This window comes from Canis aureus, chromosome 26, assembly GCF_053574225.1.
Source record: "Canis aureus isolate CA01 chromosome 26, VMU_Caureus_v.1.0, whole genome shotgun sequence".
Lineage (NCBI taxonomy): Eukaryota > Metazoa > Chordata > Mammalia > Carnivora > Canidae > Canis > Canis aureus.
In genome coordinates, this window is record NC_135636.1 from 13,509,932 (window position 1) to 13,536,968 (window position 27,037).

The window sequence follows — 27,037 nt, forward strand, 5'->3', positions numbered from 1 at the left end:
TTCAGAGTTGTTCCCATCAAGGCAAAAGGCTATGACTTTGTACTGTCTATATTAACAGTCACTAGATCTGAGTTAGCCCCAGGGAGGCAGGTATGACTTAGGCAGAACAGCTTCCTTCAAAAGAAGTCAATGCAGAGGGTTTTAGCTCTGAGTCATCAGCAGACAACACTCACAGTAACATGGGATAAGTGTCTGAGTTCTAAAAGGTGAAAAAAAACTAAAAAAAAAAAAAAAAAAGGTGGAGCTGGGTGGCACAGCAAAGCAGCCACTCTCAGAAGTATGCCAGAACCTAAAAATAATGGAGCAAACTTTAAAAATTCAGCCATTATTCTTTTCTTTGGCACTTATGAGGGGATAAACAGCCCTGGTATATTGGCTGTCATTTCATGAGGTCAACATTTTCAGGAATAAACTGATTGTAGGATTTGTTGTTCTTGCAAATATTTAGGTCCTCACAAGAAGTGTAAAATTTGAGGAAACAATGATGCATCAAGAGTGGCCTAAGTGGGGGATCTCTGGGTGCTCAGCAGTTTAGCCTGCCTTTGCCCCAGGGTATGATCCTTGAGTCCCGGGATCGAGTCCCACATCGGGCTCCCTGCATGCAGCCTGTTTCTCCCTCTGCCAGTGTCTCTGCCTCTCTCTCCCTCTCTCTGTGTATCTCATGAATAAATAAATAAAAATCTTTAAAAAAAAAAGAGTGGCCTAAGTATTTGACTCCTCTGATCCTAGAACACTAGCCTCTGAAAACGTTTAGTCTCAAAAGTTTCCTGAAGCATTTATTTCCTACAGTATAACAATATGATCAAATTCTAAAACTCTTCTTGTGACTTGGACTTAAATGTTAGACTTCTTTGGTAAGAGTTTTATTCTTTTGTATACTAAACAAGTTTCTCTTATATTCATAGTTCCTAATAATTTAATGCTGTACAGATCTGCATACACAATTTAAGAAAAGCACAAGAGAGAGAGAGAGAGAGAGAGAAAAGGATATGCAATTATAGCAATGGCCAAAGTGCCCACTCAAACTTCTGATATTGCTTCAATGTACTTAATGAACTCAGAAAGTATGTATTGATTTCTTTCTCATCATGCTATAGGATTTAAGACCAAAGATATGGACTTTAGAAAGTCTGAGGGAAATTATTTGAGTTTCTATTATCCTTATTATCCATGAAAATATATTTAGGGGCTTTTTAACTCAAGAACAAATTAAATGTAAGATAATTGAAATGTTATATAAGTATTTCACTTAATTTGTAAAACATTTTTTTCAAAGATCTACTTTCTTTGACACTTTCCAAAGCCCTTGTATATTGTACACACATACTGTATATGAACACTAAGACAGATATTAAATTATTTCATCAAAATGCACACAATTAATAAGCAATCTTCCAAATGCCTGACTGTGGTCTTTTTGCCTCAAAGCCAGTATTATTTAGCTCTATCATGTAGCCATCTATAAATATGGTATGCAGTTGACCTTCAAAAGAATAGCTTATTTTAATGTACCTAGAAACACATTTCCCAATAGAGAGTCTATAAAGCAAATGGAACTTAATTTGGGTCAGGGTTTTAACTTTTTACAAATGCAAAACATAGCCACAGATCAGAATTTCTTTCCTCAGGAGGATACCTCACTTGTTTTAATCCTTGAAGCAAACATTGTGGGAAAATTAGAAAGAGCTGGTTCAGCTGATTTAAAGTTATCTGAGCAAGAACATTTCCTATCTCATGCTGAAGTAGAAAATGCCTGAAGTTTCAAATTTTGCACGTTGTTAGACTTTTATTGAAACACAGGGCTGTATGAGGTTTTAAAGAATTGATTGATACTTTTAAAGTTAGAGCGATTTCCATTTTTTAAAAGGAAGATCATTTCCTATCTTTTTATCTTGAAGAGATACTCTTCATAATGATGATTGCCCTAGCTACTGAATATTTTCTCCAGGCAAAAAAAGGGACTAGAGAAGCACATCTGTAAACTTAAACTTACCCCACAATCCACGTGGATTCTGACTTCAAAGCAGAGAAAACCCTAATAAAAATTAAACATAACACACTAATAATACTTCTTAATAATAGCACCTAACAATTATACAACACTTTTCACTTTCAAAGCATTTTATAATCATTAATTAGTTTATCCACACAACATCCCTATGACTTATGCCAGAGTTATTATCCTCATTTTAAAGATGAGGAAACTGAGATCAAATGTGATTAAGTGCCTTGCCCAAAGCCACATAATGAACCAGTAAGATCTGTGCCTGAGTTCATAATAGCTCAGGACTAGCAGAGAGTATGGAAATTCTTGAGATCCACAAATCATCTGCTTGAAGGATAAACCTATTATTATCCCCACTCATCAATGATACCCTCCTTTCTTCATTGACTTCTGTTAAACAAAGCTAAGAAATTAAGAATCTTCCCTTTATAATATCTAATTAGTGAGCTCGCTTAAATCAAACACAAAGTAAAAGAAAAACCAGTATGTTAAGAACATCCCGGTCTCCAATATTATTGTCATTGGACCAGATATACTTGGTGATGAATCACTGAAAGATTCTCTGTTTTTAGTAGAAAAGAAGCTGATAAATTGGCCCTACCCTGCAGCTATAATTAATACAGCCTCCTTGCCCCCAAATGCTCACTAATACCAAAATCACAACTACTAGTCAAATAAGCCAATGCAAGGAGCCTAAGCAATTTTTTTCTCCCTTTGATAAATAGTAAAAAAAAAAAAAAAAAAAATGCCCTGAGCTCTTTAACTTTGAGAACTTATAAATCTACATGGGTGAAAGAAAATTAATTTTTTTAACTTCTGGAAATGAATTCTTTTTTTAAGATTTTTTAAATTTATTAATGAGAGATACAGAGAGATACAGAGAGAGAGAGAGAGAGAAAGAGGGAGGCAGAGACACAGGCAGAGGGAGAAGCAGGCTCCATGCAGGGAGCCCAACGTGGGACTTAATCCTGAGTCTCCAGGATCAGGTCCTGGGCTGAAGGTGGCGCTAAACTGCTAAGCCACCGGGGCTGCCCTGGAAATGAATTCTAATGTGTTCCTTATCTGAACCAGTTAGCAAAGGCCAAGATATGTTGCAGGAACAAACAACCTTCAGATTTCAATGACATAACATAATTATTATTTCTTACTCATACTATATGTCCATCTTAGGTTGGAAGAAGTCTCTGCTCCATTTTGTCTTCAGAGACCCAGACCAACAAAGCTATGAGCATCTGGTTACTCTGACAAGAGGAAAGAACTTTACAAGTTGGAAACTAGATCTTGAAGCTTCAACATGGAAGTAATAAAATAACTCCATTCATATTTCACTGGCTAAAACAAATTACATAATCATGGCTAATTCAAGTAGGGGAGAGAAGTGCAATCCCACCATGTATACAGGGAGGAAAACAAGAATACATGGGAATCACAATAATAACTCTCATCAAATATTTTATTCATTCTTCTTCCAGTCTGCTTCCTGCCTCATTGTGACAAATGCCAGGGCCAGGTGCTTTTGTCCAAAGAGATATATTTAAAGCTATCTTCTTGGCCAAAGACACCTAGCTTTAGCATTTTTCACTTTGAGGCAGGCCAAAGATATGTTAATAACTATCTTCCTGGATTTACAATCAATCTACAGAAATCTGTTGCAGTCCGAATACACTAATAATGAAAAAGTAGAAAATGAAATTAAGAAAACAATCCCACTTACAATTGAACCAAAAGCAATAAAATATCTAGGAATAAACCTAACCAAAGAGGTGCTAATAGAAAGAAGTCAGTCAAAGAAAGACAAATGCCATATGATTTCACTCACATGGAATTTAAGAAACAAAATAAACGAAGAAAGGAAAAAAGAGAGGAAGAGAAAAAAAACAAATAAGAAACAGACTAGACTCTTAATTACAGAGAACAAACCGATGGTTACCAGAGGGGAGATGGGTAGGGAGATGGCTGAAATAGATGGTGAGGATTAAAGAGTACACTTAACATTATTACAAAAAATGTTTTAAAAAGAGCTATCTCCCTTTTGTCTGTCATGGCAACTAGCATGTTTCAAATGGTAGAGGCTCGGTTGGCCTACATCCCTGAGTAAGGATAAGATGTGATGGAGTTCCTATCTAATCAAGAGTGTAACTGCAGCATAAACAAGAAATAATGTTTTGTTGCTGTTGATTTAAGTCCTGAGATTCTGGGGTTGTTTTGCTATCTCAGGCTAACCTGGCCAGTCCTAATTAGTATATCATCTTACAAGATAACATGGATTGATGATAGCTTGTATTTCTCTCACTAAAGCCAGATGAAAAGCTTCATAGTTAACAGGGTCCAAAAAGAAGAGGAAACAAAAAGCTTGGTGAAGGTGACAAAATTGGCTCTGATATCCATTATGTCTAGCTCTCTCCATGTTCTCTTGTTTTTCCTTTTCTCCCTTTCTGCCATCCTTCTTCTCTTCCTCCCTTCCTTCTTTTAAACACTGCAAACCTTCTAAAAGCAACTTAAAGTGAGCCTTTGAAATCAGCTATGTCTCTGAAATCATGAAATCACTTTAACATGTAGTTTATGGATAAAAAAAACTACAAGCTCCAACAAAGGTACTGCTCCTAAGACAAAATACTTTCATGGTACTTGTTATTTAGAAACCTTCCATCTTGTTACTTTCTGAAGAAACAAGCAAATGAATGGTATCTTTACATGGTAGTGAGCATTGTTTTTCTTGCCAATTCCTTAGATCCTGGGTTTTTCTTAGTATAATAATTACTAATAAAAATAAATCATTTATTACATCCCTATGATATATCTGGCATAAATGTGTATACTATTTTATTTATCTTTTATATAATACAAGAAGTATTTTTTTATCCAATTTATAACGAAGAAAGTCAAGGTCTAAGAGTTTGAATAATTTTGCCAGGACAGGCAACTAATGAGTGGCTGAGCCAGTATTAACACCAGGTTGTGGTGAAAGCCCATAATATTGCCTATATATCTTTCCCTTATTCTCAAATGCTCAGTTATTTTCCATATGAGAGTATTCACAATGGTTGCAAGACTTCAACATGGCCTCTGTTAAAGTTCTGTGGTTGCAGAAGAGGGAGCTCCTCTCTCTCTCTCTCTCTCTCTCTCTTTCTCAAATAAATAAAAAAAAAAAACCTTAAGCAAAAGAAAGAAGAAAGAAAGAAAGAAAGAAAGAAAGAAAGAAAGAAAGAAAGAAAGAAAGAAAGAAAGAAGAAAGAGAAGTTGAGGCATAGTGAAGTAAGTAATTTGCTGAAGATCACAGTAGGAATTTGATCCCATAGTAGAAATTTAAACAGGCAGTCTATTTCCAGAACCTATGCACTTGGCCATCTTATGATATTGACCCTCCAAGCAAGAAACAGGTAGACTATATGTTGGCAAGTTGAACTTCAATAAAAACAAATGAGAGGGATCCCTGGGTGGCTCAGCGGTTTAGCACCTGTCTTCGGCCTGGGACATGGTCCTGGAGTCCTGGGATCGAGTCCCGCAGCGGGCTCCCTGCATGGGGCCTGCTTCTCCCTCTGCCTGTGTCTCTGCCTCTCTCTCTCTCTCTCTCATGAATGAATAAGTAAAATCTTTAAAAATGTAAAATAAAATAAAAATAAATGAAAAAACAAACAAACAGATAGATAGGCAGGATAGGCAGGTACATAGGTAGATGAATATATGACCCAATAGTTCCACTATTGGATATTTACCCAAGGAAAAGAAAAACATTAATTTGAAAAGCTATATGTACCCTTATGTTTATTATAGCATTATTTACAATAATCAACATATAGAAGTAACCTAAGTGTCCATATATTTATAATAGACAGATAAAGAAGGTGTGGTACATACATAGTATGTATATACATTATATATACAATGGAACACAATATACATACAATCAAATATTCCACAGCCATAAAAAAGGATGAGATTGTGCCATTTGAAACAACATAGATGGATTCAGAGGGTATTCTACTAAGTGAAATAAGTCAGACTGAGAAAGACAGATACCATATGATTTCACCCATAAGTGCAATCTAAAAATAAATAAATCAGGGGATCCCTGGGTGGCGCAGCGGTTTAGCGCCTGCCTTTGGCCCAGGGCGCGATCCTGGAGACCCGGGATCGAGTCCCACATCGGGCTCCCGGTGCATGGAGCCTGCTTCTCCCTCTGCCTGTGTCTCTGCCTCTCCCTCTCTCTGTGTGACTATCATAAATTAAAAAAAAAAAAATTTTTTTAAAAATAATAAAAATAAAAATAAATAAATCAACAAACAAAAAGCAGAATTAGACCTACAAATACAGAGAACAATCTGATGGTTACCAGAGGGAAGGGATGTGAGGGGTTGGGCAAAATGGGTGAAGGGGAGTGGGAGATGCTGGCTTCTAGTTATGGAATGAATAAGTCACAAGAATAAAGGGCACAGCACTGACTATAAAGAATATAGTCACTGTTATTGTAACAGTGATGAATGAGGACAGATGGTAGCTACACTTGTAGTAAACACAGTATAATGTATAAATTTGCCAAATCACTTTGTTGTATAATTGAAACTAATGTGACATTGTATATTAACTATACTTAAAAAAAAAAAAGAGGTGAAGTAGCGTTGCCTTAGGAGGTAGGCAACTGTTCTTCTGAATTCTCTTTTTCCTTGACTTTACTCATCTATTCATCCACAGGACCTTCTAAGTATCAGGTATTAGTTTAGGTAACTTTTGGATACATTGGTAAAGAAAAAAGTTATGGGGGGTCTGCAGACCCCTTCTTGTGACCCTGTTAAATCAACCAATTCCTCATACTGTTGGCTGCCTTATCCTTAACATGACATTGTTAATCAGCATGATACTCTTCTTTGCCTAAAATAAGGGAGATTGAAGAAACTTCCTTTCATGGCTCCCTTCAGCTCCAAAACTATGACACCTAGTTTGGTACAACTCATTACCTAAACAAATAACCATCAAAGCACTTCCCTCTCTTCTTCACTATAGTGAGGCTTTGACTTAAGCCATTTGGAGAAGGCTCTCTCTAACATGATCCATAAGGGCTCAAAATTTCAGTAATAAGCAGAATTCAAATTCAGCAGAGTCTCATAGCACCTTGATTCTCTTACTGAGAAAAGAAAGTAGATTTTATTTTAATTTACTAGGCATAAATAATAGATGAGAGGTGTACTTGAGTAAGCTAGTTCTTTAAAAGAGAGAACTAGTTCTTAAAGAGAATAGTTATTTATTATCCTTTAATGTGACTTCTAATGTAAGTACTAATAAGCATCTTTGAAGCAACTTAAATGAGTCTTGTTTATGGCTTCTCGGTCTTTAGATTAAAGAACAATTTTTGCAGAAAAACAGAAGAGGGTGGCATACATTTATCTTTGCTAATAAATAAAGAATGGTTTGTGTTCCCCATAGATCAGGTGCAGAATCACATTCACCACTCAGAGAACAGAATTTGTTTTAAAGACACAGAAAAGGAGGGTAAAGTCTCAAATATAAGCTCATCACTGATACTGGAGGCAGGCAAGTGATAAATTATCACAGTGAATCATTACTCTAAGAGGTTTCTTGTAAACATTAACAAACAAAGAAGGAAAGATTGGCCACTTGGAAACACACACTAATGACTTAGAATGAAAAATAAATCATTTCAAATAACTGCATTGGATCTGCAAGTTAAAAGAAAGACACACACACACACACACACACACACACACACACAGAGCCAGAGTCAGAGAGAGAATAACAATCAAGAAGAGTGAGTTGCCAACCCAAACCAAGGTTGAGTTCTAGTCACAGCTGGGGAAGTGCTCTGAATGACAATGTCATACAAGGTAGTTCAGGTAATAGGAGTGGATGATATATGACTAGGAACTTCCCAACAAGCTTGATTTATCTTCCTTTGAGAAATATTTGGGGACCATAACCAGATAAATGCTAAATTGAAATTTCTTTGCAAAGCAATAAAATCAAGACTCTCAAGTGTCTATACCTCAATTACTTTCTTCCAAGGTTTTGGAATAGAAAGAGAAATTGTGCAGAGTTCTGTGACTTCACAAAGTGACTAGTTGGGCACTAACGATATTATAGCACAGCTCATTTTAAAATAGGGCTCATTTAAACTGCTCTTAAATGAAACACCCTAGACATTAAGATGAAGTAGGAAAAGCTCCTTCATAATGATAAATTACAGGATGATCAATTCATCCATTTCATTTCTGTGAGAGAAAGAAGAAAAAAAATGATAACAATATTAAGGCATACTATGTCCTATAGCTGAGTCCCCTGTAAGGCAATGTTTATAACACTCCCACACCTCCTTACAAGGTTAAGAAGCTACAAGTATGACTTAATTTTCCATTTTGTTCAAATCCTGAAAATGCTGGCCCTCAAAATTAAATCACTGAGGATGACCTTACACTTAACATCATTTTCCAGGGCTCAAAAGTCCTCTTGCTCAAAATAATATCATTCACGAAATTCATTTTTAAAAGACTTAGAGTTTAATTCTACAATTCACAGGCTTCTTAACAAATCTATACTTCATATTTCTCCACCTTTACTTCTATTGTTTCCTGTACCTGGAATAATCTGCACTTCATCTCAGCCTCTTAAAATCTTAACTGTCTGTGAGTATCAAATTGTAATGGCATCTACTTCAGAAAGTAGTCCCCAATTCACCCCAGCTCTTCTCTCTCAAGCTAAATAAATGTGAACTCATTCTTTTCTGAGTCATAGTAATTTTTTTGTTGTTATTAATCTCTTTTATTTCATGCAATGGAAGTTGTGATACTCTACCCAAACCCCCCTTTAGGATTTAAGGATGCATTCCTCTATCTGCAAAAAAACCTGCTAAAAGACATCTTGAGCTATGAGTACCCCCTGGAGATTATCTCAGCTAAAGAAATGTGTCTTACCCAAGGTCACTTCTTCCCAGAGCTCTATCCAGCTACTGATCAACATGGAGAAATAAAACCCCTTTCTGCCTAACTTGAGAAAACCCCGAGTAGCTGTCCCAACCCCAAAGCTCCTCGTAGGGTTGGTTGAAAACTTTGTTAGCAATGAGTTGAAATTTAACTTCTACTCCCTGATCAATCATGCTTCGTCTGTGCCTCTCCCTTCCCCCATCATACACAGAGATATTGATCCCAAGACTACTTCCTAACAAAAACAATACATGCTCCATCTTACAGTTGGTTTCCTAGGGAATCCAAATTACAACACGGTCAATATTCCTTCCATTAAAGTCTTGTCTGTATTTGTTTATGTTCCCCATCACACACTAGATTAAAAACTCTTCAGAGCATGGAGTGTATTTTCTTTTTTTTTTAAGATTTTATTTAATTATTCATGAGATACACAGAGAGAGAGAGAGAGAGAGAGAGAGAGAGAGAGGGAGGCAGAGACACAGGCAGAGGGAGTAGCAGGCTCCATGCAGGGAGCCTGACGTGGGACTCAATCTCTGGGCTGAAGGCGGCGCTGAACTGCTGAGCCACCCAGGCTGCCCTGGAGTGTATTTTCAAGTCATATATGCCTGCAGTGTTTAGCATGGTATATCAAGACTATGTAGAGTATATAAATGAATAAATGAGGGAATAAATAATTAATGCTTAAAATTAGCACCTCTGTAGTGCTGCAAGGTCTTTACAATTCTAAAGAATCATCAGCATGGTTTCCTTAATTGGCAAGTATTTGATGAGCATTAGTTACAAATAAGGCACTTGAGCTAGATCCACAGGGGAGGAGTGTATAAAAAGAGGTAACATACTCCCTGCCCTCAGGAAGTTTATAATTTAGTCAGGAAGATAATTACAGCCAATGTTTATGATAGTTGTTATTAATTTGACTGCTCATTAGAATCACCTCAAGAGTTTTAATGACTGCCACTATTGGGTTCCACCCACAAAGATTGGGATTTAATTGGTCAGGTGTGCAGCTTGCACATCAAGCTCCCAGGTCATGCCAATGTGTCTGAAGCTGAAAAACTGAATTATGAAGAGCATATGAATTCTCAGTACTGTTCTAAATGCTTAGCCTAAATTAAGTAACCTCCATAACAACATTAATAAGAAAATTACTACTATCATCATCATTCTATAAACCAAAAAATTAAGGCACAGGAGTATGAAGTAATTTGTCCAAAGTCACACAGTTGGTTAGGTATGGACTCAGAATTCAAATCCTAGAATTCAGGCTTTGCATATGTGATTCTTTATCATTACACTATACTTTTTCACTTGCAGAGACAAAGTGAAATGTCATTACACTATCTTTTTCTCTTGCGAGACAAAGTGTAAATTAATTTATGGTCAGTATAGTTTTATAGAAATATTTTTTATTTTAAAATTAGGAGGCTCTATGGCAGAACAGTAATTTCCACCTTTGATTCTTGGATTATACTTCGACTCTAACTATTAGGATAAGAAGAAAATTTAATTTCATCTATTAAGGGAACCTAAGAATAATGATGAGTTTACACAGGCAGGTGACATGAAAAATTAAGCTAGATAAATTAACTTGATATTTCTTTAGCACTTTGAAACTTATGGCTTCAAGTGGACTCTCATTGAATTGTTCTGTAATATAGATGAAATATTCTGTGTGATTTCTTAAACCTGTTGTTCCCCTAGCTAATTAATTGTGTCCAAATAATTTTAAAATATTCCCTCCTTCACATCCAGAAAAAAAGTAGCAACATGCAAAGAAAAGGGAATAATGGAAGCCATGTGAACCAGAAGAAAACACTGGGGTATCCTTTCACCATTGTATTTTGTCTCCTTAACATCCTGTTCTCTCTTCTTCTTATAACATTCCCTCATCTCCATAGTTAACAGACTTGCAAACAATTGTCAAATAATAATTATCCTTAAATTTCTTTGTTCCTCTCCATTGCTCTCATTCACACTTGCTAAGCTCTCTTTTTCTCCTTCCATTCTTGCCTCTTACCTTCTGTTGCTCCCCATATACATTAACTAATGGAAGTAGAAGTATTTCCCTGTCCAAAAGAAATCACTCTATCACAGAGAATAAATGCCCAAGAAAAGATGTACATAAATCTCTACTAGGTTTAGAGCATGATTTTAGGGAAAGCATATGGATCATATTTCTTATGGCTCTCTATGTGTATTTCTCATATACAAAGATGTATCACAAACATCCTTCAAATGATAGAACTAGAGGACAATGTAATAACCAGGTTCAAATCCTTCATGTGTCAAAATTGAGACTTGAACAAAAACTATTGATCTTTACTCTAATGCAATTTCTACTATATCACTGGTTTTAATATTCTATTGAAAGTGAAGCTCCAGGGGCACCGGGGTGGCTCAGTCAATTAGATGTCTACCTTAGGCTCAGGTCATGATCTTAGGGTCCTGGGACTGAGCCCCCTGTTAGGCTCTCTGCTCAGCACTGAACCTGATTGCCCCTCTTCCCAGTTTGAACTCAATTTCTCTCTCAAATAAATAAATAAAATTAAAAAAAAAAAAAAGGTGGGAGCATCTGGGTGGCTCAGGAATTGAGCATCTGCCTTTGGCTCAGGTCATGATCCTGGTGTCCTGGGATGGAGTCCCACATCAGGCTCCCAGCAGGGAGCCTGCTTCTCCCTCTGCCTCTGTCTCTGCCTCTCTCTGTGTATCTCTCATGAATAAATAAATAAAATCTTTTTAAAAAAGTGAAGCTCCAAATTAATATTTGGGAATAGCTTCCTAGGTCTTCAATGAGACTTGTAAAACTCAAAATATTTTTAAGCTCTTTCCCAGGAGGATTTAAGAATTTAAAACCCTTGTAATATATATACCTCAGAATATTTAAAACAAATATATATATATATGCACATACATATATATATATATACACACACACACACATATATATATAAAGTATTACATTGAAAATACAATGGGACATATAAGTATCTGTAGAAATACAGTAGGGCACAAATGATTTTTGTTAAATAGTGGCTGATTGTTTTCCCTTTCTTTGTTTCTCAAACCCAAATCTACTATAATTTTATATTATTTTATAATTAGAAAAATAGTAAAGAACATTTTCAAATTCACATAATAACTATTTTAAGAACTTTATATTTGGGATCCCTGGGTGGCGCAGCGGTTTGGCGCCTGCCTTTGGCCCAGGGCGTGATCCTGGAGACCCAGGATCGAATCCCATATCGGGCTCCTGGTGCATGGAGCCTGCTTCTCCCTCTGCCTGTGTCTCTGCGCCTCTCTCTCTCTCTCTGTGTGACTATCATAAATAAATAAAAAAAAAAAAAAAAAAAAGAAGCCCATCATTAAAAAAAAAAAAAAAAAAAAAAGAACTTTATATTTATGATTATTTTAGGAACTCCTACTTCATAACTTATTAAACATATTAAAGTAACCCACTCCACATTCACACAGTCTTGTTGGTAACTATGTAAGAGTTGAGTTTAACTGGAGTTAAGCAACTGAAAAGCAATATTATGCAATTTTATTTTTATATTCATGTGTGGTGTATTTGTGGGAATGTGTGTGTGTATCTGTGTATCCCTCACATGCCCACCCTGTCCCTGATCTCAAATACTTCCATAGGCCCATAATCAATTGGTGTCATTTACTTGCTGAGAAATTACAATGCAATATTATACCTGTTGCAATATCCATAGTCTAGAATAATCATAAAAGATAATGATAAAGGCAATCAATATCCAAAATTTGGGAAGCCCCCTATAATGAACAGAATAGTCCCTGATTTTGTAAAATTTATGGAGTTTCAAAAGTAGATTTTTATGGGACGCCTCGGTGGCTTAGCGGTTGAGCACCTGCCTTCAGCTCAGGGTGTGATCCCAGAGTCCCAGGATCAAGTCCTGCATTGGGCTCCCTGCATGGAGCCTGCTTCTCTCTCTGCCTATGTCTCTGCCTCTCTCTCTTTCTCTCTCTCTCTCTGTGTCTCTCATGAATATATAAAATCTTAAAAAAAAAAACACTAGGTTTTTGTATCTTTCATTTTATGTTATCTAAATAGACTTATCTATATATATTAGGGGAATCAAAAGCCTGATTTCATGGCCTACCGCTGAGAATTAACTACTTGATAAAAGAAGACTGTGTTAATTGTATTTAACTTGTTTCCCTTTAGTGTTTAAACATCTGGCTAGATAATTTGCACCTAAAAAATCTCTATAAACAACATGGTTCCTAACAGATAGAGCCCAGTATTTTTAAATGCCAAGTTGATTAAAACTGCAGAATCCAATGTAGGAAAGAATAAAAAAGACCATAATTCTACTTCCTTTCACATACAATAATTTCCTACTTTTGCCTTTAGAAAAATTGACACTGTTTACATTTTAAGTGTTAGATGAGTGCCTGAATAATCCACCATATAATTTAAAATCATACAACTTTTAGAGGTAGCTAATTGAAGAATAGAGAAAATATTAGACAGCTAAATGAACTGACGTATGTATTTTTAAAAAGCTTAATATTTCAGCCATAATAGTACACCTCCAAATTTTCTGATTTTCCTAAGGCCAAATTTAAGATAAGAATACTTTACAGATTTACTAAGAATGGAGACCCAAGGCCGCTCATTATCACTGTCCTGGGCAGACAACGTGGAGTGAAGCTAGGTCTACGGTGGGCTTACTGCTCATCAGGCCCTGAGCCAGGACCTTGAGTACATACATTCAAAATGCTGTCTTGTTTTTTCCTTTTGAAGGCCAAATTCTTTCTTCTTCTTTTTTATGAAATGTAATATTTAGGTAATTATGACCAAAACAAAAATAGGTCATAGCTGATCTCTGCACATACAAACAAGACTCCCAATAGGACCAGTGTAATTTGATAACTAGTAAGCTTAAATTTTTATCAGGCTTGTGCAAGAAATAATAATTGATGACATTTGTTTTTTATGATGTGTCAGACTTTCTTCTTTATTTATATTGTTCATTTAATCCTCAAAACTACATAATGTTTTTAGCATCATTTAACAGACAAGGAAACATAAGTACAAAATGGCTATGATACTTGTCCAAGTTCTTACAGTTAATAAGTGGTTCAGGTGGGATTTGAATCTAGGTAGTTTGGTACAATAAACCACAGTCATAACCACCATACTATCTTATAAAAACATCGGAAGGAAATATTCCAAAAATGTTCATCAAGAAGCAATGCATTTGCACCAAAGCCTTCAATGAAACTCCTAAAAGGCTCTTCTAAAAAAAAAATGCTTGAAAAAAAAAAATGCTTGTATAATGATTCTTCACTACAGAATTAATTATACTTTGTTTTTCCTAATTCTTGAATTACAAACCAAGCTAATAGCATTATCTTGCATACCTTAATTATGACAAATAATAACAATAATAATAAAAATAACATATCAGCATACTTTTACCATTTTCAAAGAATTTCCATCTTAATTCATTATTATTATTACTAATGTATATGTTCACATATATTATTTCACCCTTAGTCAAAAGAAAAAAGAAAAAATCTCAATCCAAATTAGACTTTACTATTTAAACTGCCAATCTATACTTCCAGAATTATTTAAAATAGATAAGAAAAAAGAAAATGCATGTTTAGCCCAAATATAATATCTACAACAAGTAAACATTATACCCACTCATGAATAAAAGACATTTTTTAGCAAATTATAACTATTTATGAATTTATCCCAACATTATTGCCAAGTTGAGAAATAAACTGATCAGTGGGTAAAAAAGCAACCCCAGATAGAAATGGTAAATCACCAGAAGCTCACCTTACAACAAAAAGTAGAAGAAACTTTACAGTGATAAGTACTTTATTATTCATCAAGGAAATTAAAATATTCTTGTGTTTTCTTGGAAAATGAATCTCCATGTCAACTTTCCCTACATATTAACTAAAGACATTTAAATACAATACAGAAGATCCGTATTAGATGAAATGGATATGTGGATATGTCTCAGAAAAACTGTTTATAAAATCATATTTTAAATCCTTTAATGTTCATTATTTAAAGACATCCTAAATAAACCATTTCCAAAGTAAATAGCCCATCCTATTAATTTTTATTTTTTCTGTTGCTCATTTGTTTGCCAAATTCAGATTTCTCAATTTAAATCAGAGAACACAACATTTGGATCTGGTTATAGAAAAAGTCTGTTTATTGCTGCTTGAAATTTAAAGACAAGAGAGTGATGTAAGATCATGCAGTATACATAGGCTTTAGACTAACTTTAAGAAATAAAAGAACGAAGGAAATAGAAACTTCCTAATCTATTCACTAGAAAGAGATTAAACTCTTGAAGATTTTTTTTTCCCATGTGTTAAAACATTGATTCTTGGTATTTTCTCTCCAGCTTAAGAAAAGAAGTTTCATTCTGTTCAATGGTCTATGACCCCAGAGAGCCATGCTATCTACATCAGTGATCACAAGATAGATGAAGCAACATGGAAATGCCTGTTTCCATATAAATCTATTTTTCTGTAACCACAACTCTGAACATGTGACTTAACTAAGAATTGGTCATTTGCATAATCTTCATATACGTAAGTATTTGGCAAAGATAAGAATGATGCTTCATAGTGTTTGGTATTTCAAAAACTTGGTTACAATAAAGTTCAGAGTAAAATGTTCTTGAAAGATCTTCTAAAAAAAGATGTATGCTCTAACTTCTTGAGCAACCACAAAGCAAAAAGACACAAAGGATAAAGAGATAACTTTTAGGTATCCCATACCACTGTTCCCTTCACATATTACAAACTAGTTAGTACTCCAACAAGAACCCCTTATCCCATAAATGGCAACATTATCATCTCAGTTGTTCAAGAACCAAACCCAGGAATAATCCCTGATTCATCTTTTCTCACCAGAAGAACAACAGCAGTTGTACTACTACAGTTCAACTTCTCCAGTACATTTTGAATCTTCCAATTTCTCTTTCTGATGGTACAGAAACACACCACTACTTATCTCATACCTCATACTTCTTCAAAACACTTCAAAACATACTACCTCATACTTCTTCAAAACACTTCTAATGTATTTCACCTGCTTTCAATCTTGACCCCAGAACAATCTTTTTAAAACCTTGATGAGAATATGCTAACTCCTCTGCTTAAAAGCCTCCAATGCAGGCTTCTGTGATGCATTGCAATTATAATGATATTAAACTGCTTTCTGTGGCACACAGATCCAACATAACTCTGAAACCTCAATTACCATTCTCTTTAAAAAATTCTCTGTCCCTGGCGTGCCTGGGTGGCTCAATCGATTGTATCTGACTTTGGCTCAGGTCCTCTTCTCAGGATTTGGGGACTGAGTCCCAGCTCCAACCTGCTTGCTTCCTCGCAAGCCTCCTGCCTCTGCCAGCAGCCAGCTACCTACTCAGCAGAGAGCCTGCTTGTCCCTCTCTCTCCCTGGCCCTCTGGCTGCTGGTGCTCGCTCTCTCTCTCTCTCTCTCTCCCTCTAATAAACAAATAAAATATTGTTAAAAGAAATCCCTGTTCCTGCCACATTGGCCTTCTCACTGTCATTGAACAGAGCTAACTTATCCACATCTGAAAGTAGTGATCACTGTTTGAAATTATATTATTCATATACTTGGTTACAGATTTACTAATTACTTACAAATTACTAATTATTTACATTTGTTACTCCCTTCCCGCCCCCAATACTACCACTTTCAGAAGGCACACTCCATGAGAATAGGGTCCTAACTCTTTTATTCACTATTTTAGCACCTAGTAAAGCCTGGCACACTGGGATCAATATCAGCTAAATGAATGAATGGATAGATGAGATGCAAAGTAAAATACAGAAAGACATGCTGGCCTGGATAATTCCCACCCTCTAAAGCTATCTTTAGGTAGCTGGCAGCACTTTCTCTGCCTTGGGTAACCTCCAGAACACACAAAAGCTACCTCATTAGCATTATTTCTCATTGGCAGAGGCAAGAGTGATTTTGCCCCCAGGATGTATTTGACAATATATGGGGAGGAGAGAGAGTGCTACTGGCACCTAGTAGAGACCAGGGGTGCTGCTAACTTTCTATAATGCACAGGACAGTCCTAGACGGCAAAGAATCATCTGGTCCAAAATGTCAATAGTGCTGAGGTTGAGGAACTATGTTTTACAGTGCTCACTTGGGCTGGAGTTTTTAAATCTAGCATTGTAGGGCCAATGTGGAATGAGAAATGTCTTTTTTTTTTAAGTTCCTTTTTTTTTTAATATATAGCAAAAGAGTATTACTGAGAATTTTATGGATGCCAAGAGGAAAATAACAAAGAGTCCTCACAGTATGTTATAGGACAAAAATATGATAAATCATTGGTAGATATTTTCCAGAGAACCTTAAAAACAACAATTTAAAAGATTTCAACTAATTATCCACCATGGGAAAAGAAATCTTGTTCCTTCTTTTGTCTTCTGCTTCTACTCTTTTTTCTTTTCTTTCCATAGCCTTTCACTGTGTTCCTCTCAATTCAGAGACAGAATTATGGCATGGATTTTTCAATTTAGTGTCCCCACCAAAAGATACCATTCATAAAGGAGGCAGGTGGGGAAGTATCAATATGGATCAAATTCAATTTAGCTAAAAATGGTGTAAGAATTATAAGATAACCTTAAGAGGTGTTATCTCAAAATGCAAATGTTGATTTCTGTGTGGAGTATGAGAGTATGGGTGGCTTGATTTGTGTGTGTACATTTATCTTTTTCTTCCCTTAATAGATATGTATTACTTATATATAACAGCAGTTTGCTCTCATGAGGTTTTTTTTTTCTTTCAGCTAATAAACTAGCCCTCAAAAAATAAAAGTAGGTAATATCAGAAAATGCACCTACTCTCACAATTAAAACAACAAAAATTCTTGCACAGAAAAAGGTACCCTAATGCTAAAGACAGCAAAAATCAATAGCCAAATGACAAAATAAATTAAAACTTTAAAAATCTTATTACTCTGGGTATATTCTAACTCAATATTTATTATTGCTACAGAAAGAACCATTTAAAATAATAGACCCTTAGTTATACTCTCAGACATAAAATAATAATTTATTGGCAAATATGCCTCTAATATTGTTCTAAGTATAGAACTACAGCAACTGCTGTTCTTCAGGATCAGGATTTTCATTAAATAGGGTCAAATAGTAATTATAATTACAGTGGAACTAATTACTTTAATTAATGGTGATAATATAGCTGGTTTTTATTATCTGTTCACAAAGTACCTGGCACTGTTATAAGCATGCTACACATAATTTCTTAAACAATTTCTCCAAAAGTCCTCTAAGGAATGTGTATTATTGTCTCAATTTTGGACATGAGAAAACTGGAGTTTAGAAGTTAGGTCATTTGCCCAAGTCACTCCTATAATAATAGCAGAGTTGAGATCCAATCATACCTTTTTTTTTTCTTTTTTTTACCAGAAAGCCCATTTTTCAAACTACTGTGGTATATGTGTTTTACTTAAATGGATATCGAAAGGATAATGACAGTTAAATTAATTTGTTTATATTTAGAAAGCCTCTCAGTATTATTCTAGGCCATGCTTAGGAACAGTAACAAGTACTCAATCTCTTTTACAATCTTCCAATTACTTTTTCACGGGGTATCCTTGTGACTTGATAAGGCACCTATATTTACAAAGAAAACCAGCAAAAGCAAATAAATCTTTCACCCTATAATCCTTAGGTAATATGTCTGACTAGACAAAACATATACATACACACAAATGTAATATTACAAATAAGTATATTCTATATTATCTGCAGGTACTGTTCCCTTATTTGCTTTTCTTTCTTTATTTTTTTTTTTGCTTTTCTTTAAAAGTCTGACAATCTACTTTGTTTAAAATTTGTATTTCAAAAAATTTTAGAACTATTAAAAAACTAATTATATTAAGGCAATAAGATAAAATTCAGTTGAGAATTTTTCAAAAAGAAACTTTTGAAATAACAAATTATGTAGAAGAATCAGAAGCCATTAAATCTATAACAAATAAGTATATTCTTGAACAAATGTTCTAATGAATACTGGAAAATTAAATTAAAACTCTGTGGAAATTAATGTCAGAAAACCTAACTTACAGTATATGCTTCCCCACCTTTTATTGGCTGAATTCTGTCCCTTATAAAAGATGTTGATGTCCTAAGCCTCAGTGACTGTGGACATGATTTTGGAAATAGTGTCTTGGCAGATGATGGAATTAAGACCCATGAGATCTTATTCCAATATGATTAGTGTGCTTAATAATGAAGATGTTTGGATACACAGACAGAGAACACTAGAAACTTAGGAGATAGGCATGAAACAGATTCCTCCTCAGCCCTCAGAAGAAACCAACTCTGCCAACACCTTGATTTGGTATTTCTGACCTCCAGAACTATGAGACAATAATTTTTTTGGCTAAGCCACTGTTTGTTGTACTTTGTGCCAGCAGCTCCAGGAAACGAATATACTCCCTAACTAGCTATTTGGATTAAGTTCAATTTAATAGTGTTCAATCTTTCTACTATGAATTGGAGAAAGTAATACATGTCATAGGTACCTCACTGGGGTTTTGAGAAGCAAAGGTAGAAGTACAAGCTATACAGCATTATGAAGATATATGTGTGACAAAGACATGTTTAGACAGAGGATCAAGTGGTATGCCCGTTGGAGATTTATGATAGCTGCTATTCCACATGATAGCTGCTATTCCACATGTAGATTTTCTTGGCCTCTTGAAGGTACCTCCTTAGCCATATGAATATAAGGCATCAAAGAAACTTCTTTCTTGAAGAAGGGAGAGGATGTGGAATGTGGCCAAAGATGTCATTTCCTGGGACCCCCGATCTTCCTGGAAGAAAGAACTTGGGCCTGCTCCCTAAGATTCAAAGATTGGGAGACCTATTAAAAGGGATCAGGATGATCTCCAGCAAAACTCTGTGGCAAGAAAGAACAGTAAGACACTGAAATAAAACTGCCTTGAGGAAAGGAAGCACATCATCTAGAGGCTTGGGTTTGACATTGGAATGTATTTGAGAGATAATTTCAACTTGTAATTTCTACAAGAAGCTCTTCCAAACTCAGACGCCCTGCCATAAGGCCACTCTGCTTTGGGGAATAATGGTTAGACTCGAAAATCTGAACAAAAATTAGGTATCCCTGTGGGCTGGTAAGGGGCCACTTACACCTACAAGGGTAACCAGGGATTAAATATTAGCTACAGAACTGTGCAAGGTGAGTCTACCAAAGCAACACCAATTGTGTCAGGAGGCCTGTGGTTAGATCTTACTGACCTTTAGGGCTTAGAAACAAGGAAGTCTTAAGTAATAAGGTATTTCAATAAAAAGATGAACCAGGAAGAGGTCTCTAATTCTGCTACTTACTGTGAGATCCTGTCTAAGTCACTTGAAGTCATATAGCTCAATTTCCTCATCTGTAAAATATGGATGGTAATAATGCTTTCCTCATGGAATTATGAGCATCAAAAGAAAGAACACCTATGAAAACATCCTTCCAACTGAAAAACGTCATGCTAACAGTAGATCCTAATCAATTATTATTACTAATATGAGACAATAGTCCAGTAAAACCTCACATCAAGGTAATGATTACCTATGTTTCTTCTTAATCATCCTTCCTTTATTAGCAACTTAAACAACTTTAGAAGAATCCAATAAACATGAGAGTCCATGCCAAAATTCAGAAATTTCATTCTCTATACATGAGCATACGTTGGTTTTCCACAGCAAAAGCTACCCACTTCTCGGTCAAAGAGATATTGAGAATGGAAAATAATCTCTGCAAGTAGCCAAGCCTATTATAGGACCAAACTTGAGGAAGAACAAAAATTACCCCTTTTTCCATCTTCTTTGATATAATTGGTACCATCATCCACAATTTTCCAAACTGCAAACAGTTTCTTTCCCATATAGTGCCTCACTCTTCTATACACCACAAGCTATTAAGATGTAAAAACTCTTTAAGCCTGAACAAGTTATATATCAGAGAGGAAGAAAGACAAAATCAAATGAAAAACAAAGTAGCACTTGACAGTCTGTTAAAAAATAAATAAAACTACTATATGATGCAAACTAATCAACAACAAATTTCTTAATAACTTATTATATGTTCTGTTCCTCTTCAGAGAAAATAAAACTTTTATAAATAATATTGAAGTAAAATAAGAAAAGCCATTGTCCATTAAACTAGATACTTAAACTCGAGTAGTGATATACGTTGTCTCTTATTCTGTAATTAGGTAATGCTCGTATGTCTTTGGTACTGAGGAATTAAGATTCATTTCCCTTCCTCTCACATTATATTTCTATTAGGTCAGTTGGGCATAATAATTTATAACACAAAAATGTATACATAAAGATATCAAAGGGCCTTGAATATTTTCATAGGCCCTATTTTAATTAAATTAACTTAGCAAAGGAGGGAAGACAACATGAAATTATTTACCTTTTCAATTTTTAAGGGATAATAAGGAAGGTAGAGAGTAGTGATGAAAGTACAGAAAAGTCATAAGTAGATAATTTTGCAGGATGGATGACAATTTCTCATTTCAGCTATTTAAAGTGCTAGGTGAAATCTTAGTTACAAAGCACATTTACAGGGATGCCTGGGTGGCTCAGTGGTTGAACGTCTGCCTTCAGCTCAGGGAGTGATCCCTGAGTCCCAGGATCAAGTCCCACATCAGGCTCCTTGTATGGAGCCTGCTTCTCCCTCTGCCTGTGTCTCTGCCTCTCTCTCTGTGTTTCTCATGAATAAATGAAATCTTAAAACAAAACAAAACAAAACAAAAAAACAATGTCTTTAATGCAATCCCAGAATGTAGGAGACAGATAGGGAACTGGTACTATTTTTCCCATCTTAGAGCTGAGAAAATTAAGCTATTGAAAAATTAAGTGATTTGATTGACCGCTGAAAGTTTTTGGGGTATATTCCATAGATGATAATGGCCTTGCTACATTTTCAAAAACTTAATCATTTTTTCCTGAAAATATTAATTTTTTGACACATCTCCCCTATCCAGACAGTGTGGTGGACATAATACTTGAGTTTCTTCTACTCTCCAGGCTCTTAATTCCAAGTGACTGTTGAAAATGTCAACCTCTCTGTGCTTTAAAAAAAAAAAAAAACACCTTAATTCAACTCACAGCCCTACTCCTATTGCAGTGATAGCTATCTTGGTCACTGGTACAACCTTCCTCATCACATGAAGTAAAAATTCCGCCCATCCTGAAATCCTCCTCTGATCCTCTCCCTATGTGAGGCCAGTACCAAGTCATGTCGATGCTTCATCCACAGTGTCTCTTACATCTGTTCCCACCTTCCCATTACTAATGTCACTGCTGCTCCATTCAGGATTTTATTAAATCTTCTCCTTATTATTATAATTCAACTACTGCCTCTTGACACATAGCATATGGCTCTGCTTTCAATCCATCTTCTAAACCATCCTCTGCACTGCTGCTGAAAGAATCTTCCTACAGATGAGCCCATGCAGCTTAGTTTAGCTTTGTAGGCTCCCTATGATCTGGTCTCAACCTATTTCCCCATCCTTATCTCCCTCTTATGTAGCTCATATCCAGTCAAATGGAATATTGCACAATAGGTCCAGCATGTTCCCACAATTTTACTTTCTACCCACTGTTTCACTATTTGGAGGTCTTTTACTCCATTTATGTTTGTCAGAATTCTACTAGCCCTCCAAAGCTCCAATCAAATGCACCATCTTCCAATAATCCTTCTTCTATCTCCCACCAGTTCTCTCCCCAACTTCCTGCCATCTGTGTCCTCAATGCTTCAATAGCATTGATTTTTCATTGTAATAGGACTCAACATAAGTGTCATATCTTCTGGAAGATTTTGCCACCCCAGCCTCCACCCCTTCTATTCTTCCTCTGCTTTCTAGAATTCTTTTTTTCAATACCTTTATTACTGTGATTAATACACAGATGTATAGCTATTTGGCGATGCCTGCACTCTGTTAGATGGTAAACTCCTCACACTGACATATCCAGAACACCTTTAGTGGACTTCAACACAAATATGTATCCTTTAATCAATATGTATAAATTAATAATAGCTAGCCCCATTTTTAAAAAAGATTTTATTTATTTACCTGAGAGAGAGAGAGAGAGAATGAGAGAGAGAGCACGAGCAGTGGGGAGGGGCAAGAGAATGGGAGAAGCAGACTCCGTGTTGAGCAGGGAACAGAATGTGGAGCTCCATCCCAGGACCCTGGGATCATGACCTGAGTCGAAGGCAGATGCTTAACTGACTGAGCCACCCAGGTGCCCCTAGCTAGCCCCATTTATATCTATATTTTGTCTGACACTTTAAAGCATATATTCAAAACCAAAAAAAACATTATCTTATTGATATAATATGAATATAATTAAACCGTGCTTAGAGTATCATAACTTTTCTTCTATCATATTGATGATTTTTATATGCTATAATTCTTATGATCTAGTCCAACATTTGTGGCATGTGTCATAGCACCACAGAGAATATATATATAATATGAAATTGCAGAGCAATAGGAAGTCTGAAATCCTTTATTACAGGCATTTGCTAAGCCTTAGACTCCTTTCCCCACTACATTTCTTCATGTGCACCTAGGTTATCAGGAAAGCTTCACAGTAAATAAATGCCGTCATTTGCACTGGAAGTACCCATAATGAAAATTACTTAATTAACATGTAAATAAGTATATACATAGTTTCTTCAGAGAAATACTGGTTAAAACAATGTGAAAAATAAGAATTCAAAATATAACAAGAATACACTTAATCACTGAACATAAAAATTTGTATTGGGACACCTGGGTTACTCAGTGGTTTAGCATCTGCCTTTGGCTCAGGTCATGTTTGTGGGATCCTGGGATTGAGTCCCGCATTGGGCTCCCTGCAGGGAGCTTGTTTCTCCCTCTGCCTATGTCTCTGCCTCTGTGTGTCTCTCATGAATAAATAAAATCTTTAAAAAACTTTTATTACCATCATAAAATTATATTCAATACTACCATTACTATTTTTTAAAGTCACAATTGTAGGTAGGACTTAATATTCCTACTTAAATAATAGCAAAAGTATTAGAATATTCATACTAGAAGTCAATATGAAATGCTAAGAAGATAAACACTTCTGAAAAATGGTTATTGTGAATGCAAAAACATATAAAGGAAAAAAGACGAGGCTTTTGTTTTACATTTTAAATTAGAAATATCAGGGTTACCTGGGTGACTCAGTTGGTTAAGGATTAGACTCTTAATTTTGGCTCAGGTCGTGATTTCAGGGTTGTAAGATCAAGCCTCGCACCTGACTCCATGCTGGGCATGGAACCTGCTTGAGATTCTCTCTCTCAACCTTTCCTTCTGTGCCACCCCCTGCCCCCAATTCATTCTGTATCTCTCTCCCTCTCAAAATAATGATAATAATAATAATAATGATAATAAACTTTTAAAAACTAGAAATATCAGAAGAAATATGAAAGATGCAATGAAACGCCGGGACACCTGCACCCCAATGTTTCTAGCAACAATATCCACAATAGCCAAACTGTGGAAGGAGCCTCGGTGTCCATCGAAAGATGAATGGATAAAGATGTGGTCTATGTATACAATGGGATATTACTCAGCCATTAGAAACAACAAATACCCACCATTTGCTTCAACGTGGATGGAATTGGAGGGTATTATGCTGAGTGAAGTAAGTCAATTGGAGAAGGACAAACAGTGTATGTTCTCATTCATTTGGGGAATATAAATAATAGTGAAAGGGAATATAAGGGAAGGGAGAGGAAATGTGTGGGAAATATCAGAAAGGGAGACAGAACATGAAGATTCCTAACTCTGGGAAACGAACTAGGGGTGGTGGAAGGGGAGGAGGGCGGGGGGTGGGGGTGAATGGGTGACGGGCACTGAGGGGGGCACTTGACGGGATGAGCACTGGGTGTTATTCTGTATGTTGGCAAATTGAACACCAATAAAAAACAAATTTATTAAAAAAAAGAAGAAATATGAAAGAAACTTGCATATAGCTTAAGCAAAACGATCTTAGAATTTTTAATACAATCATGAAGTTTGAGTGAGTCTGCAGATGAACATCCTGCTTGCAGAAATGCTTCTGGGAATGTCCATATGTTTGACTGTAATATTCATTACTTTTAAACTCTAATTAAAATAAACTTCCAACCTGGAGTTGGAAGTCTTTACTGGAGGCTGAAAGCAAGCAAACAAAGAGAGAAGAGCATGGATTTGTTTATGTTGGAGACCTTTGATAAGAAGAGTATATTTTTTCATAAAAACAGAGTACAAACATGGTTGTCAGAGGGGGGACATGGGTAAAATAGATAAAATAGATTAAAAATACAAACTTCCAGTAATAAAATAAATAAGTCATGGGGATGAAAAGTACAGCTTAGGGAAATAGTCAATAATATTGTAATAACTTGTATGGTAACAGATGGTAACTATACTTACCATGGTGATCATTTTGTGATGTAATTGTTTAATCACCATGTTGTACACCTGAAACTAATATAATATTGTATGTCAACTATATCTCAATTACAAAAAAAAGAAGAGTATATTTTTAATCACTCATATTGGGATACAGCCATAGTATAACAAAATACCTTAGCATAAAGAAAAGTTCCATAGATAACTCTAAAATATGAGTTTTAAAGCACAAAATTTTAAATTTACATTAATGTCAGTGAAGTATAATCAGAATTGCAAAATTGAAAATATATAAATTGGAAGCATTAGGAGGCTTTAAAAACAAAATAAAACCAAAAAAAAAAAAAAAAGGAAAAGGAAAGGATAATTGGATTTTACTACATATGAGGTAAAAGCAACAATTGAGCTAATTATAGCCTCTCTCCTAAATGTGATTATCCCTAAGGCTAGTGAATAATGAACCAGATTTCATTTCAGCCAACTTGCCTTCTCTATTTTCCTTGAAACAAGATAGTTGGGTAAGCCAGTTCCTCAGTGTTAGAAGCTTAATTTTCAAAGCAGATCTTCCAAAATGATTCCAGATTTTAAGATGATAAATTTCTTGATATTTTTCACATGTTTTTTTGAGGGCGAAATAAGCACTTCCAGGTCAACTCACTCTTCGGTACTCCTCCCTCTATATTTCTTAAAAAACACTACTGTATTTGGAAATTAAAAGATTAAGAAATGCTTTCGTGGAGAAATGAAAAGCCAGGGATTCCTGGGTGGCTCAGCGGTTTGTCGCTGGCCTTTGGCCCAGGGCGCGATCCTGGAGTCCCGGGATCGAGTCCCGCATCGGGCTCCCAGCATGGAGCCTGCTTCTCCCTCTACCTGTGTCTCTGCCTCTCTTTCTCTCCCTCTGTGTCTATCATAAATAAATAAATAAATCTTAAAAAAAAAGAAAGAAATGAAAAGCCAAGAACAACAAACTTCTTTCATTCCCATATAAGACTTATTTGGTTTCAATCAAGTGTTTATATAGTAATTTATTTACACCGTAATGAAAATATATCCGCTGTGTGTAAGCAATAGTGATGCAATTTTATCAAGAAGTCATCACTTATATCCCCTGAGAGAGAATAAAACTGTAAAAAGTGTTCTTCAAATGCAACGCTTTAGCAGATCGTATTTCTGAGACCAAACAAACATTTCTAAAGATGACACTTCATTATAAATTTCCAGTACAGTGATGTTTAAAACCATGACATCGAACACCAAATTTCAAATCATAATAATTTACATGATGGAAGTAATTTTGAATGTGAAATGTTCAAATGATAACAGGTTGCACATGTGTAGGTCTTTACAGATTACAAATCACATTTACAAACACATCTCATTTGATTCTTCAAAGAGTCCAACAAGGCAGGTATTATTAACTCTGTTGTTCCAATGAGCAAACTGAATCTTAGAGACATTGGGCAACTTGCCTAAAGCCACAGCTTAACAAGTGTATGATCAAAGGAATCAAAGCTGGGTCTTCAGATTCCAATTTCTTTACATTCTGCTACCTCTTAAAATGTAAGTATAACAACAAAAATGGACACATAGTCAT

At 35.5% G+C, this 27,037-nt stretch overlaps 1 protein-coding gene and 1 long non-coding RNA gene across 5 annotated transcripts in view; one reads left to right on the forward strand and one right to left on the reverse strand.

Annotated features, from left to right (window-relative positions):
- LOC144297916 (uncharacterized) overlaps nucleotides 1-15,562 on the forward strand; it is a 141,159-nt gene extending 125,597 nt beyond the window's left edge. The window contains exon 6 of the long non-coding RNA XR_013364853.1: nucleotides 15,342-15,562. This is a non-coding gene — a long non-coding RNA (uncharacterized LOC144297916). The remainder of the gene's footprint in view (nucleotides 1-15,341) is intronic.
- Nucleotides 1-27,037, reverse strand: part of MACROD2 (mono-ADP ribosylhydrolase 2) — a 1,919,734-nt gene that overhangs the window by 1,325,433 nt on the left and 567,264 nt on the right. The gene's annotated exons all lie outside the window — the stretch shown is intronic.